Below are 13,703 nucleotides of genomic sequence, written 5' to 3'. Positions count from 1 at the left end.
CATCCTCTGGCACCCAGGGCACCTTACAGCTGCACTGCATCAAGTCACCAGCAGCTCAAATTCTCCATAGATGAAAACAGATGAGCGAGCATGTGTTTATATTCAGAAAGGACCAAAGGGTGTATGTGTTTTCTGCACTGCTGAGAAGCCAGTGTGTCCTGTGCACGTGTGCTTATGGGCTATGTGTGTGGTGAGTGTGTGGTGAAGGACATTTATTTGTGGGGTGGAATTATACTGTCTTTTCTCAGGACAATGTAGTGAATGAGTGGCACCTTTGTGTGCTTATGCTTCTTTTGTGTGTTATGCATGCATGAGGATGAACATACGTATGTGTGGAAGGTGTGTATGTGTGAGTGTGTTCGTAATGTTTTTTTTTTGCTATGCATGTGTACAAGTGTATGTATGTAAGAGTGTGTGATTGTGTTGACATGTTTGTAAGTACAGAGGGTCCGTGTTTCCTCTGCTCCACACACACAGTGTGGCTATCAACTGGGACAGAGAGTGCAGAACCCCCATTTCTGGGGGTCCACATGCCTTCAGATCTCTTTGCCTTATTGGTCTGAACACGCTGGTGATTGCCTCCTCCTTTTTCAGCATAAAAATCCACACAATGATCTTAGTGGGAATGTCCCTAATCCCAAGGGAACAAAGTTATGAGGTCCGTTCCATGTGTCTCCATCTTCTGGCTCTGCCTTAGTGACACATGAAGACATAACCCTATGGACAATCTACTACTATAGCCCTAACCCCTGCCTCCACAATGGTATGCAAACCTCCTTCTGGCACTCCTAAGGCCTGGATAGACACCCTCACTCTTCTCCTTAACCATCAGCCTTTTAAATACTAACCCAATTTATGTATAATATATCAAAGTGCATCAATGCATTCTACTGTCACATATAACTAATTAAAACAAATGAAAAACATTTAAAAGTAGATCAGCTATTAGGACTTTTTTCAACATGTGGCTAGAATAAACTAATTTTTAATACTACGGAAAAAAGGAAACAGATCATGGCACCCTATAACGTGAAATTTTCCAATGAGTTTCCATCTTGCTCCAAGTAAAACTCAAAGCCCTACAATGGCTCACAAGGCCCTCTGGAAACTACCCATCCCACAGATTGCCTTGGGAGCCTGCAGGACCCTGCCAGCTTCCCTGCTGCTTCAGAGCTCTAGTGCCTGCCATTTCTTCTGTAATGGGGTCATCTGGATTCCATGAGACCAGGGATAATGCTCAGTGTCCCCAGAGCCCAGAACTGTGGTGTTCACACTGTGTTTAAGGTTCTCTGCACTGTGGTGTAATTGGTAAATTGCTTGGCTACTCATCTGTTTTTCTCTACTGAATATCCCTGATGATTCCTCAGCACAGGAAGAATGGCAAGGGTGCTGCACTACCAAACTCGAGATTCCAGCTCAGGATCATGGCAGGGAATCAGCAGATCATCACTGTACTCTGAAAACCCCAGAGAATCAACTACAAGTGTCAGATCTTGTGATGGTGTGCAGAAGCCCACAGGTATGGTGGGGCTCACTTCACCAGTAAAACAGTCACAGGAACAGGAGGACAGTAATGGATCCCTAGGAGTTTAAGGAAAGGCAGGACATTTAGAAAGAGATTACTCCACCAGACTTGGTGTTGATTCTGGAATGAAGACAAAGATGACAGGAGCACACAGATACACAAATTAATGTGTCTTGTGTGTTAAGAATAAAGTGCTTGAGGGGCTGGTGTTTTTGATCAGTGGTAGTGCACTTGCCTGGCATCCATGAGAAACTAGGTTTGATTCTCAACACCACATACTATTAAATAAAATAAAGGTCATCAACAACTTTAAAATATTTTCTTTAAAAGAAGAACAAAGTGATTGAACATGATGAACTGTCACATGGAGGCTGAGGCAAGAGGATTACAAGTTTAAAGCCAGCCTTAGCAAATTAGCAAGGTCATAAGCAACTCAATGAGACCCTGATTATAAATAAAGTAAAAAAAAAGGCCAGAAATGTAGTTCAGTGGTTAAGTTCCCCAGGATTCAATACCCAATGTAAATACATACATACATACATACATACATACATACATACATAAATTGGTGGAACTTAGAAAGGAAGTCCTATTTAAATACTTATATGCAGAACTCAGATGTTGTTCTTATGAATCATTTGTGTCCTCATAAGTAAAACTATGAAAATAAGAATCACATTTAATAGGTAAAATATATTTCTTGAGAGGGAGGCCTGTGTTCACCAACTGTATATTTTTCCCCCTCTCAATATGTATAAAGTATTATTTTTAAGTAAAGTATCATGTGAGAGAAAAAAAGGCCTAAAGTCATTTTGATAAATTAAGTAATTAAAGTTTGTGTTTGTGATATATATATATTTGTGTGTGTGTGTGTGTGTGTGTGTGTGTGTGTGTGAGAGAGAGAGAGAGAGAGAGAGAGAGAGAGAGAGAGAGAGAGAGAGAGAGAGAGAGATTAAATTTTTTATTTCATACCAGGGATTGAACTCAGAGACACTCAACCACTGAGCCACATCACCAGCCCTATTTTGTATTTTATTTGAAGACAGGGTCTTACTAAGTTGCTATGTGCCTCACAGTTCCTGAGGCTGGCTTTGAACTCTAAATCCTCCTGCCTCAGCCCCTCCAGCAACTGGGATTACAGGCATACACCATTATGCACAGCTTAAAATAACATTTTTGAAAAGTAACATAAATCATGGATTTAGCACCAAATCTAATTTTAAACAGAGAGTTGTAATATCTGAAGTGTGAGAACTGGGAAGAGTGGCAGAACTCAAAAGAAAGATCAGTAAAAGACTTGCACAGATAAAAGTCTTCATAATGTCACAAAGGTCACATTTCCATTATTTGGAGAAAGACAGATTACTCAGTAAATTTTGAATATGCCTAATGATGTAGATATGAAATCCAATTTCTATCTGATAATGTACATTAAAATAAACTCTAAATGCTTTGATGAATTAAATGTATAAGTCATCAAAGTCCTGGGAGAAAATAAATGAATATTTACACAATCTTGGAGGATTTATAAACATAAATGTGGAAAGCAAGAAAGCAAAGTATGTTACTAATGCATATTTTGTATGTATATGGAGTTGTGTGTGTGCATGTACATGTACACACATACACCCGCACACATTGCTGTTGTACATTTGTGGTGTTAAAATGAATTTTTGAAATAATCAAATTCATAGAGACAGAAAGTAGAACTGTTGTCACTGGGGTTAGAAACAGGGAAAAATTACAATTTAGTATTTAATGGGGACAGGTTGAATTGGTGAGTAGTATAGTACTAAGGATGGACAAATGATGGTGATTGCTGTATAATAATGTGATTCTATTTGGCGACACAGAACCATACTCTTTTTTAAAAAATAACATTACTTGTCTCATATCATGAACATGAACTTGTACAACTGAAACAGTTAACTTTTTTCTTTTAAAAAATCACGATCTAAATTCTTTTTATAAAACCAATTTCTTAGTTGTTGATAGATCTTTATTTTATTTATTTATATGTTGTTAAGAGAATCAAACCCAGTGCCTCAGAAATGCTACCACTGAGCCTCAGGCCCAGCCCATGTTTTAACATTTTTTAAAAACGAGTCTGAGATATAATTATATAGGAATATGTATACAGATATTTAAAAGTATTTTTAAAGAAATAAAAAAATCTAGAGGGGCTATGGCTGTAGCTCAGTGCTATATTGCTTGCCTAACACATGCAAGGTCTTGGGTTACATCCTCAACACAACATAAAAATAGATAAAATAAAGGCATTGTATCCAAATACACCAAAAAAAATCTAGAATAAAATGTATTGTATATATGACTGTAAAATGATTACAATGAACAATTTCATGGCAAAATTTAGAACTTTGCCACAATAACAATATATAAGCTATTTAGACTGAAATTCTTGAGCTATGGGTAGGCATTCATTTTAAATTTTGGCATATTTTCTGAAACTTTTCTTTTTTTTTCTTTTTTTTTTTACATTTTAAATTCTTATTTTGTGAGATGGCTTGAGAAAAACTGGCATACATATTTCCTGTGGGATTAGGCATTTCTCATTATTTCTTGGTTTATTGCTTCTCTGTTGGGCTTTCAGCTTAATAAACATGTAGCAAGCTCTAATCACAAGTGAAGAAAAATGAAGGTACATAACAAAACACAACACATTGGAGACACTTGTTCAAATATTTCCTCAAAAAAAAAAAAAAGACTGTCCATTTCACTTATTTTGATTTGAGGTTCTATTCAAAATGTGTGTGTGTGTGTCTGTGTGTGTGTGTGTGTGTGTGTGTGTGTGTAAATCTTAACAACTAAATGAAGACTGGGTTCCATTAAAAAAAAAAGCATAGAAGCCTGCAGTGTTATTTCTTCTCTGAATTTTTACATGGATTCAAGGTTTAATTCTACTTGTATACTCAGCATCTTTATTTTCATTTACCGCATTTAAAGATCACATGGTATGCACATGTATGGTTTAAGGTCTAAGTAGAGTATGTCTATCTCATAACATGATCTTGAAAACTCTTAAGTCACAGCTCATTTAGTTCATGATTATGAGGATGCATGCACTCATCTTCAAAGCTGTTGCCATCCACACTCAGAACAATTCACCTGGCATCTTATAGAGACCTCACCTTCCTCCCTTGGCATCTGTTTTCAGGTGAATCTAGTGGCAACCCAGAGGCCAGCACTCAACATCAAATGGTCAGTGTCGCCCCCCATCATCTCGCTTGGATCCCGTCACCAACACCTACTCAACCCCTAAGCTGGCACCCACAAGAGCCTTCCCTGCACCCCGCCTCAGCCACAGGATATCAAAGTGAAGCGCTTAGAAATGCAAGACATGTTGTGGAGCATGATGCCCAGGAGGAACCACGCCCCGCCTGTCCAGCTCCTAGGCCACACCTCCTGAGGAGCCCCGCCTTGCAGCCGCTACTGTTCCTCAGGGATGGTCACCACCGTGATGGACTTCTGCTGGTTCCCGGGGAGCAGGCGGCAGCCCATGACTCCAGGCAGCAGTGGGCCCTCCTTGGAGATGGGCAAGGGCAGCATGTAGCACCCATTGCTAGGAAGTTTCATCGACCGGCGAGTGCTTGGAGGTGTGCGGAATGGCGTTGACCGCCATGACCTCGGGGTCATCCGGCAGCTGCGACAGGAAAAGCTAGGGGGCAGCTTGGTGATGCTGCGGCACCAGGGGCACTTCACGTCCTTCTGGCTCGTCCTCATCAGCTGGAGGCACACCTAACAACAGGTGTGTTTGCAATCCAGCAGTTTGGGCCTCCGCAGGGGTCTGTACTAGTTGAAGCAGATCTGACATTCCAGCAGAGAATCCTGGGACAGCGTCTCCATGGTGGACCCTGAGCAGCAGGGGCAGCGCCAAGACTAAGGGCAAGGAGCCAGTACTCACAGCCCTCCAATCTGCCTTTCCAGTGCCGCCGAGGGAGCTCACAGACATCTAACATTCGTGGGCGTGTTAAATTCTTTCTCCACAGCGCGCTATGGTGCTCGCTACACTGGCGGCGGCAGGATCGCTGGGTGGTCCCCGCGCGCCTGCCCTGCTAAACCAGACTCAAGCCGCTGGCCGGCGGCCTCCTGCTCCTCCTGCTGCGGGCTGCGGGGCGGCGCCGGCAGCGCAGCCAAGGCGCCTGCAGCCCAGCTCTCCACCCTGCCCTTCGGGTGGCGGCCCACCTGCCTGGCCGCCCTCCGTGTCCCTGGTCAGACACCGCCGCCTATTTTCTGAAACTTTTCTGCACAAGAGTTATGACAATTTTGTGTTGCAATTAAAAGAACATGAGAATTATATTTTCCAACACTGTTGACTTTATGTTTCTCATTCTATCTTTGTATTTGATAGAGAAAAATACACATGTACTTTTTATTTTCTTTGGAACACTGTATTGTTGGCATGGAAAATCATCTCAATTTTTGGTATGTCATCTTTTATAAACAGCCTATATTAAGCTTTTTCGATTTTTATTGTCGTCTGTGTTTTTCTTAATTGACTCATATGAGTCCTGTATGTAATTAAGCTCTTGTGAGCTTTGCAGACACCCATAGTAACAGCACCAAAATACGGTTTTTCTAGTAACTGGCAAAAGTTTTGTCTCTTGCAGAGATCTCTTTGCCAGTTTGGGAATTCTGGTACTTCTTTGAAATTTCCAACTTAAGTCAATTTTTTTTCCCACCACTCCAAAATTGTCTCCCTGTGGACAGATGCTTTTCTGGGCAGAGCTTGGGCTCATACTGGGGTCAGTTGGTGTAGCGATGAACCCAGGCTTATACTGAGCTGTGGGCCAACGTTGAGCTCTGGCAGGCATGCTGGTGGCTGGATCCACCTTGGACTACAGTGTTCCCGAACTCCACTACAGATTGTCTTGGCAGATCTGGAAAAATCCTGAGCTCCCAAAGAAGTCTGGTGATGAGAGGAGGCAGTCCTTCTCCAAGCCTAAAAACCACAGATGTCAGGTTATGGCAGGTACAACCAGGGCAGAGCTTGAGCTCCATTGGAGGTGTGCTGGTGGTAGGGATGGAACCAGTCCTACCCTTACTAGGGTTCCTGCACAGGTAGAGGAGGCAATCCTGAGCCAAGCCAAAGCTCCAGTGGCTAACTAGAAGTTGCAGGATGAACCCAGGCCTACCCTGGTTCTGTACTCCTTCAGGTGTAATATGATAAACTGCGCTGAGTCCAAGCTCCAGCAGGTGTCTGCTAGTGAGCAGAGGCAGTCCTGGCCCAGGCCTGAGCTCTGGCAGGCATGTGACAGAAATGTGGAGGTGGTCTAATCCTGAGTCTAATCTTCAGCAGAGGTCGGACAGTAGATGGATGAAACTGTGCCTATCCTTGCTCAGGCTCCCATAGAGTGGATTAGGCTGATCTGAGCTGAGCCTGTGGGAGGAGGTGTTCCTGGCTCTGTCATGAGCTCTGGTGGGGGTTGGCTTGTGGCAGGATGGAGCCAAGCCTACCTTGGCCAGGGTCCCAGTCTTGTCAGTGAGTCTGACCTGGGCTGGGGCTGAACTCTGTCAGGTGTCTGCAGGTGGGTGGAGTCAGTCCTGGCTGAGCCTGAGATCCTGAGGGGGTCTGCTGTGACTTGATGCAGATGCGCTACTTTGGGCTTCACCTCTCATGCAGGTGGGGCAGTCTGATCTGGGCTGAGCCTAAGTTTCAGAGGGGTTTGCTACTGGGTGGATTCAGTCCTGAGCTGAGCTTGAGCTCCAGTAGGGGGTCTGGTGCTGGTGGGATGGAACAGGGGCTACCCTGTGCCTGGGCTCCGGTGCATGTCGGAAAGGCCTATGTGAATAGAGCTTGAACTCCAGTGTGGCTCTCTTGGCTGGTGGGATGGAACCTAGCCTAATGTGGGTTCTGGCTTTTGCCGAGGTCAATGAGGCATATCTGGGCCTCCTGTGAGCTCCAGAGTGGGTCTGCCAGTGGTCAGAGTCAGTCCTTGGCCGAGCCTGAGCTCTGGTGGGGGTTTGGCAGTGGCAGAATGAACTGGGGCCTACCCTGTGCCTGGGCTACTGTGCTCATTGGCAAGGCAGGTCTGGGGCGATCCTAAGATTCTGCAGGGTCTGCCAGTGGCAGGAATGACTCGTGTTTACCCTGGCTGCATTCTGGCTCCCATTCAGTTTGTCAAGGCTGTTGTGGGCCTGGGCTGAGCCCCTTTGGGTGTCTGGCGGTGGACAGAGGCAGTCCTGGGCCATGCCTGAATTCTGGAGGGAGCTGTTGGTAAGTGGAGGCAGGCCAAGGTTAAGCCTGTGGTTTGGTGGGAGTCTCATGGTGGCGGTTTGGACGCTGGGCTCTCCTGGGCCCAGGTTGCCATGCAGGCCTGCAAGGCAGATCTGGGTGGAGTCTGAACTTAGGTGGGGGTCTGTAAGTGGCAGCAAGAACCAGGGCTTATCCTTTGCTCCCACTCTTGCTCAGGTCCTTAATGCTAGTCAAGGTCTGGTCTGAGACCCAGTGAGTGTCTGGAGGTGAGCAGAGCAGGTCCCAGGGGTCTGCTGGTGGTGGGAGGGACCCGGGTCTACATTGGGTTTCTGCTTCTGCTTAGGCTCTTGAGACTGGTGGGTGTGTGCCAGTAGACAGACTTCCTCCTGGCCAAACCTGAGCTCCTGCAGAGATACTGGTGGATGGAAGCAGTCCTGGGGCAGCCTAGACTACAGCACAAGTCTCCTGGTGACTGGATGGATTCAGGCTATCCTGAAGTTGGTGAGGCAAGTCTGGGAAGTATCTTGCTTAAGCTCTGCTTGGGGCCTGCTCCTGGCAATTGTTCCCAGGCCTTCCGTAGTCCAGCTCCTGCCAGAGAGGCTGATCTGGGCTGGGGCTTAACATCAGCAAATGCCTGTCAGTGGGCAAAGTCAGTCATGGGTGGAGCTCAGGTTCACGTCTCATGGTGACTGCATGGACTTTGGCTACCCTGGGCTAGGGCTCCATCTCCTTCCAAGTCGACAACATGGATCTGGACAGACCTGGAGCTCTGGTAGTGTTCTTCAGGTGGTGGGATGAAACCTGGTCTGCCTTGGGATGTGGAACTGGGTGGAGCTTGAGCTGCAGTAGGTGTCAGCTGGTGGAGGAATGGAATGCCCCCAGCTCCAGGGCACCTAGTTGAAGTGGACCTAGGCTTGGACTGAGCTCTGGAGGGTTGCTTGCCTGTGGGCGGAGTCAGTTATGGAACTATCCTAAAGTTCTGTTGGAGGTATGGCAGTGGCCATATGTTTCCAGGGCTAAAATGTGCCTGGGCTCCTGTGCACATCTGGAAGTCTTATCTGATTGGGGCCTGAGATCTGGTGTGTGTGTGTGGGGGGGGCGGGGGGCGGGGTGGTCTGCTGGAGGCACGATGAAATAGGATCTACCCTTGCCAGGGATAACGAGTGGATCTGTGACGGGGATCTCTGCCCCAAATGTGTTCAGGCAGGGGTCTGCCTCTGTTTGGGGACTGTCCTGTGTCTGTTATGGCCTGCTTTTGGTAATTAGTCCCAGGCCTACCTTGGGCCAGGCTCCCTAGCCTGTCAGTGAGGATGATCTGGGCTGGGGTGAACTTCTGCAACTGTCTGTCAGTGGTTGGAGTCAGTTGTGGGCAGAGCCTGAGCTCTGTGCCAGTCTCACTGTGACTAGATGGACTTGGGCTACCTTGGGCTGGGGTTATGACTCCTGCCAGATGGTCAAGTTAGATCTGGGCAGAGCTGGAGCTTTGAAGGGGTTCTGTTGGTGACAGCATGGAACCAGGCCTCCCCTTGCCTGGGCTTTCGTGCATGTCAGCGAGGCCAATCTGAGTGATGTATGAGCTCCAGCAGGGGTCTGCCTGTGGTGGGGAGATGGTCCTGTGTCTGGTCTGAGCTCTGCTTAGGGCCTGTTGTGGCAGATGGTCCTAGATCTAACTTGGGCAAGGCTCCCACACCTGTCAGCAAGTTTTATCTGGGCTGTGGCTGAACTTCAGTGACTGTCTGCCAGTGAACATACTCAGTCCTGGGTGTTTTTGAGTTCCACTGTCAGTCTCATGGTGACTGGATGATGAACTTGGGCTACCCTGGGCAAGGGCTCAATCTTTTTCCAGGTCTTCAAGTTGGATCAGAGCAGAGTTGGAGCTCTGGCAGGTCTCCTGCCAGGTAAGGGAGGCACACATGGTCTGTTTATGGGCTCCTTCAAGGGTCTGCCTGTTGGCAGAGTTGGACCTGGGCCAAGCCTGAGCTCAGATGTAGGTATCACAGTCACTATATGTTCCAAGGGCTACCCTGTGCCCCAGCTTCTGTGCATATCTGCAAGGCTTATCTCGTGAAAGCCTCAGATTGCACAGGGTGTCTGCTGGTGGCTGGAATGACGAGGACCAACTCTGGGCTCCATCTACCACTAAGGTTGTCGAGGTTGATCTGCCAGGATTGGCCACCAGCAAGTGTCTTTCAGTGCGCAGTCTGTCCTTGTGCCAACCTGAGCTCTGGAGGGAGCTGCCAGAGGACGGAGGCAGTCCTGGGCAGAACCTGAGCTCTGGCTCCAGTTTCACCATGAGTGAATGAACTTGGGCTACTGTGGGCCCTGTATCATGTGCAGGTCCTCAGGGTTTCTCTTAACTGGATCTAAACTTCTGCTGAACTGATCAGCCAGTGGGCTGAAATGGCCCAAGTCTCAGCTCTGGATAGGGTTGGCCAGTGTTGGGATAAACCTGGAATTACCCTTTCCTGGGCTCCATTCCAGTTGGTGAGGCTGATCTGGGCAGAGCCTGAGCTCCGGTGGGTGTCTGCCTGTTTGTTGAGGTGGTTCTGGGCCAGACCAGAGCTCTATCCAGGTCTTCTAGTTAAGAGATGGGCATGGGACTATCCTATGTCTGGCTTCCCTCCTAGGTCATGGGAGCAGATCTGGACTGTACATGAGCTCTGGCTGGTGACTGCAGATGAGTGGTTGCAGTCCTGGCCTGGGCCTGAGCATCCCATGCTGGTGATGGGTTGAAACCAGGCTACATTGGGCCCCAGCTTCAATGCATCTGGAAAGAGCCTCAGCTCAGGCAGGTGTCTGTGGACCTTTTCATTATTCATTTGTTTGTATGTAGTACTGAGAATAAAAGCCAGTGGCTCACAAGTGCGAGTCACAACCACAGCCTTGTTTGCTTCTTCTTGACCTTTAATCATACTATCTTTTGGTTCTATATCATTTTTTTCATGCATGAATTTGAATTTTCACAAGCAATTATTATGTGATATCCCGAGCAATGCTTCGAAAGCTGGCCCCAAATCAGATCTTGATCCTCGGCTGTATTACGTCCCACGCATTCTCATCACCTCTGGCATAGGTGCAGAAGAGAGATGACTAAAATATGGTCCATGACTCTCAACTTTTGGGAAAAAAATGCTTTGATAAGGTAAAGGATAAGTGGTCACTTGACAGAGATCCTGCAGAATGCAGAGCAGGTATGTTTTTGAATAAGGATTTATGTATTGATAAATTTTGTTTATTTCCTTTTTGCTGAAATTTATTTTTCCAGTATCTGTATTTCTTTTTCTTTTCCTTTTCATAATAGGGATCAAACCCAGGGCTCTGGGAATGTGAGGCAAACTCTTTGAGGCTTTTCCATTTAGCCTCTTCCCAGCCCATTCATTCAATGTCAGCGTGGGAATTCGGGACTTACTTTATGAAGATTAAAAAAAAGAGACTGACCAATTGTGTTACGATGTGTTTAACCCAATTAGCATAACTTTGGACCTATAGCATTGGTACTTATTTCAAGTCCAAATTGGCATAAGTTTGAACCAATAGCATTGGACTAAGTGCTATATAAACCCCTTGGAGGCTGTTCTGAGGAAGAGAAGCTATCCACATCTTGGACATTGTTGTGCTGGTGTTTCTCCTTGGAGTTTCACTGGAGTTCCACCAGAGTTTCACGCAAGTTCCACCATGGTTTGGTTCCTGGAGATCATTCTCCAAGAGAAGAAATGGTTGTCTTTCTTTTTCTGGGGTCTGCTGCAACACTGCATGGAATGGCCTGCCATGAAGAGTTAGGACTCCTCTCTGCTGCAGAGGCCTTCCTGCCTCACGTGTGCAGACCTCTACTTGCCAGCAGAGTCCTTAATTTTTCATCTTTGAACTCTGGTTTTAAAAGTATTGTCAAATGTTAGATAATCAGCCTCTAAATATTGTGATTTGTAAATTTTGATTTATATTAGTGAAAATCATTATATTCATAAATAATAGAAAATCATTTCCATTGGTTCTGTATCAGAAGAAGGAAAAATCTGTCCCACTAGTTGTGTCATTATTTAGCAGAAAAGTGGAAGAGAATAAACCCACTTTTAAAAGCCTTTTTTTAAACCATTCATTTGAAGTTCATTTCAGTGCTATCAAAATGTTTAAAGGAACCTAGGAAATGTTTCATTTTAGTAATTTTATTTTATTGGTTATTTTTAGTTATAAAATCAGGGTTTTTTTTAAATTTAAGTTGTTAATGGACCATTTCTTTTATTTTATGTATATGCAGTACTGAAAATTAAACCCAGTGCCTCACACATGCTAGGCAATTGCTCTGCCACGGGTCAACAATCATTGCCCATAAAATTCATTTTGATGTATTCCATATTTGTGTAATTATACCTTATCTATTTAGAGTTGCATTCTTAGGATGTACATGATGGTGCGATTCACTGTGTTGTTTCCATGTATATACATGTGAAAGCTGTATCAGAGTCTTTCCACTGTCTTTCCTTTGCTTATCCCCACTCCTTTCCCTCCATTGTCTAATCTACTGCACTTCTGTTCCCATCACCAGTCCTGTTGTGGGCTATTTTCCACATCTCACATATCAGAAAAAACTATCTACAACTCTAGAAATTTGAATCTGATGAATAAAGGCAATTATGACAGATGACTTGCAATTAAGTTGGTGTAAGAAAATTAGCTTGATGCACAAGCTACATATTGAAAATAAAGATTTTTAAGAAGTACTGTTGAATTACTCATGCATTCATTCATGAAAAGTATATTAAGTTGCTACAGTATACTGTTAGGAGCTGGGAAAACCACAGAAAATGAAACATTGCAAAGTTATACATATTAGGGAACTTATAATATGATATCCGGGAATTAGGAAAAAGAAATGTTATAGAAGAGTAAAGAACCTCCAGAAGGGGAGTGATGATAATTGCTAGCTAATAGATATGACAAAAATTCAATTACCATGTAGGAGAGTATCTCCCTTCAGGTCTTGGCAGATTGAGGGATGGTGTGCCTACATTCTAACCTCAACAGTGAGGCTGAAGTATGATAAATGAATATGGCCTATGATTATATTTGATGGCTTTTTTAGGAGATGTTATTTTATTTAATGTGTAACCTGGTCTTTTCACAACCTATCTTTATATAGTAGGATTTTCCTTGTACTTTGAGATTAATAGAAACAACATTTAAAATAACAAAGCAAGCAAAAAATGAATATAATGGTAAGATTGTAGATGATAACACTTGATATCATTTTTTGAATCAATATCTCAAACCTGGGAGATCAAAAAAAGCATAATAGAAACTGTCACATTGCAAAGTCCTTCTGATACTAAAGTGACTCCATGCTAGATGTTATTATAGTAGAAAATTTCAGGGAACACAGAATATCATGTGATTGCATACAATGAAATTAGATCTGGGTGGCTGCTGGATCTTTTATCATGTAAAGTTATATCAAAACTCTTAAATAATTCTTTGTGGGGAAAATAGGATGTCAGTAACATTCCAAAATGTTTCCCCCAGTTTCTATTGGAAGAATCTGTGCATCTCATTATGTCTTATTATCAGCCAATTTGGCTAATTATTTTTTAGATTTTCATTGTCTAAGAGACAAATTTGCATGGAACTTTACAATTCTGAAGTTATGCTAATGAAATCAGTGGCAAAGAAAATGGATTTTATGTTAAAGACAACTTGTTGGTATTTTAATCTCCTGTTGCTCTGCAGGTGAGCACTGTAGGTGTAACATACATCCTGCCATAAATCATTGATCAAAAGGAGAGAAACTACAGGTTGAGATGATCTCCTCCTAGTTAGCATGTTCTTTGAGCAATACCATGGCTTAGTGTTGTGATGGGACCACAGTCAGCCAATCTTAGAAAGTCAGAGTGAAGACCTAGCTATCAACCAAACACCATTAAGCTGTGTGTGTGTAGAGGGGGTCAACTGGATCATTTGTCTCCCTCCATG

At 44.5% G+C, this 13,703-nt stretch overlaps 1 pseudogene; it reads right to left on the bottom strand.

The window, feature by feature from the left end:
• Positions 1-4,762: 4,762 nt before the first annotated feature.
• LOC144371057 (E3 ubiquitin-protein ligase RNF152-like) lies at positions 4,763-5,389 on the bottom strand (annotated as a pseudogene).
• Between the last annotated feature and the right edge of the window lie 8,314 nt (positions 5,390-13,703).

The sequence above is a fragment of the Ictidomys tridecemlineatus genome, chromosome 15 (assembly GCF_052094955.1).
Source record: "Ictidomys tridecemlineatus isolate mIctTri1 chromosome 15, mIctTri1.hap1, whole genome shotgun sequence".
In the NCBI taxonomy this organism is placed as follows: domain Eukaryota; kingdom Metazoa; phylum Chordata; class Mammalia; order Rodentia; family Sciuridae; genus Ictidomys; species Ictidomys tridecemlineatus.
Note: the sequence above shows the minus strand (reverse complement) of the source record. Positions and strands in the feature narration are given on the sequence as shown.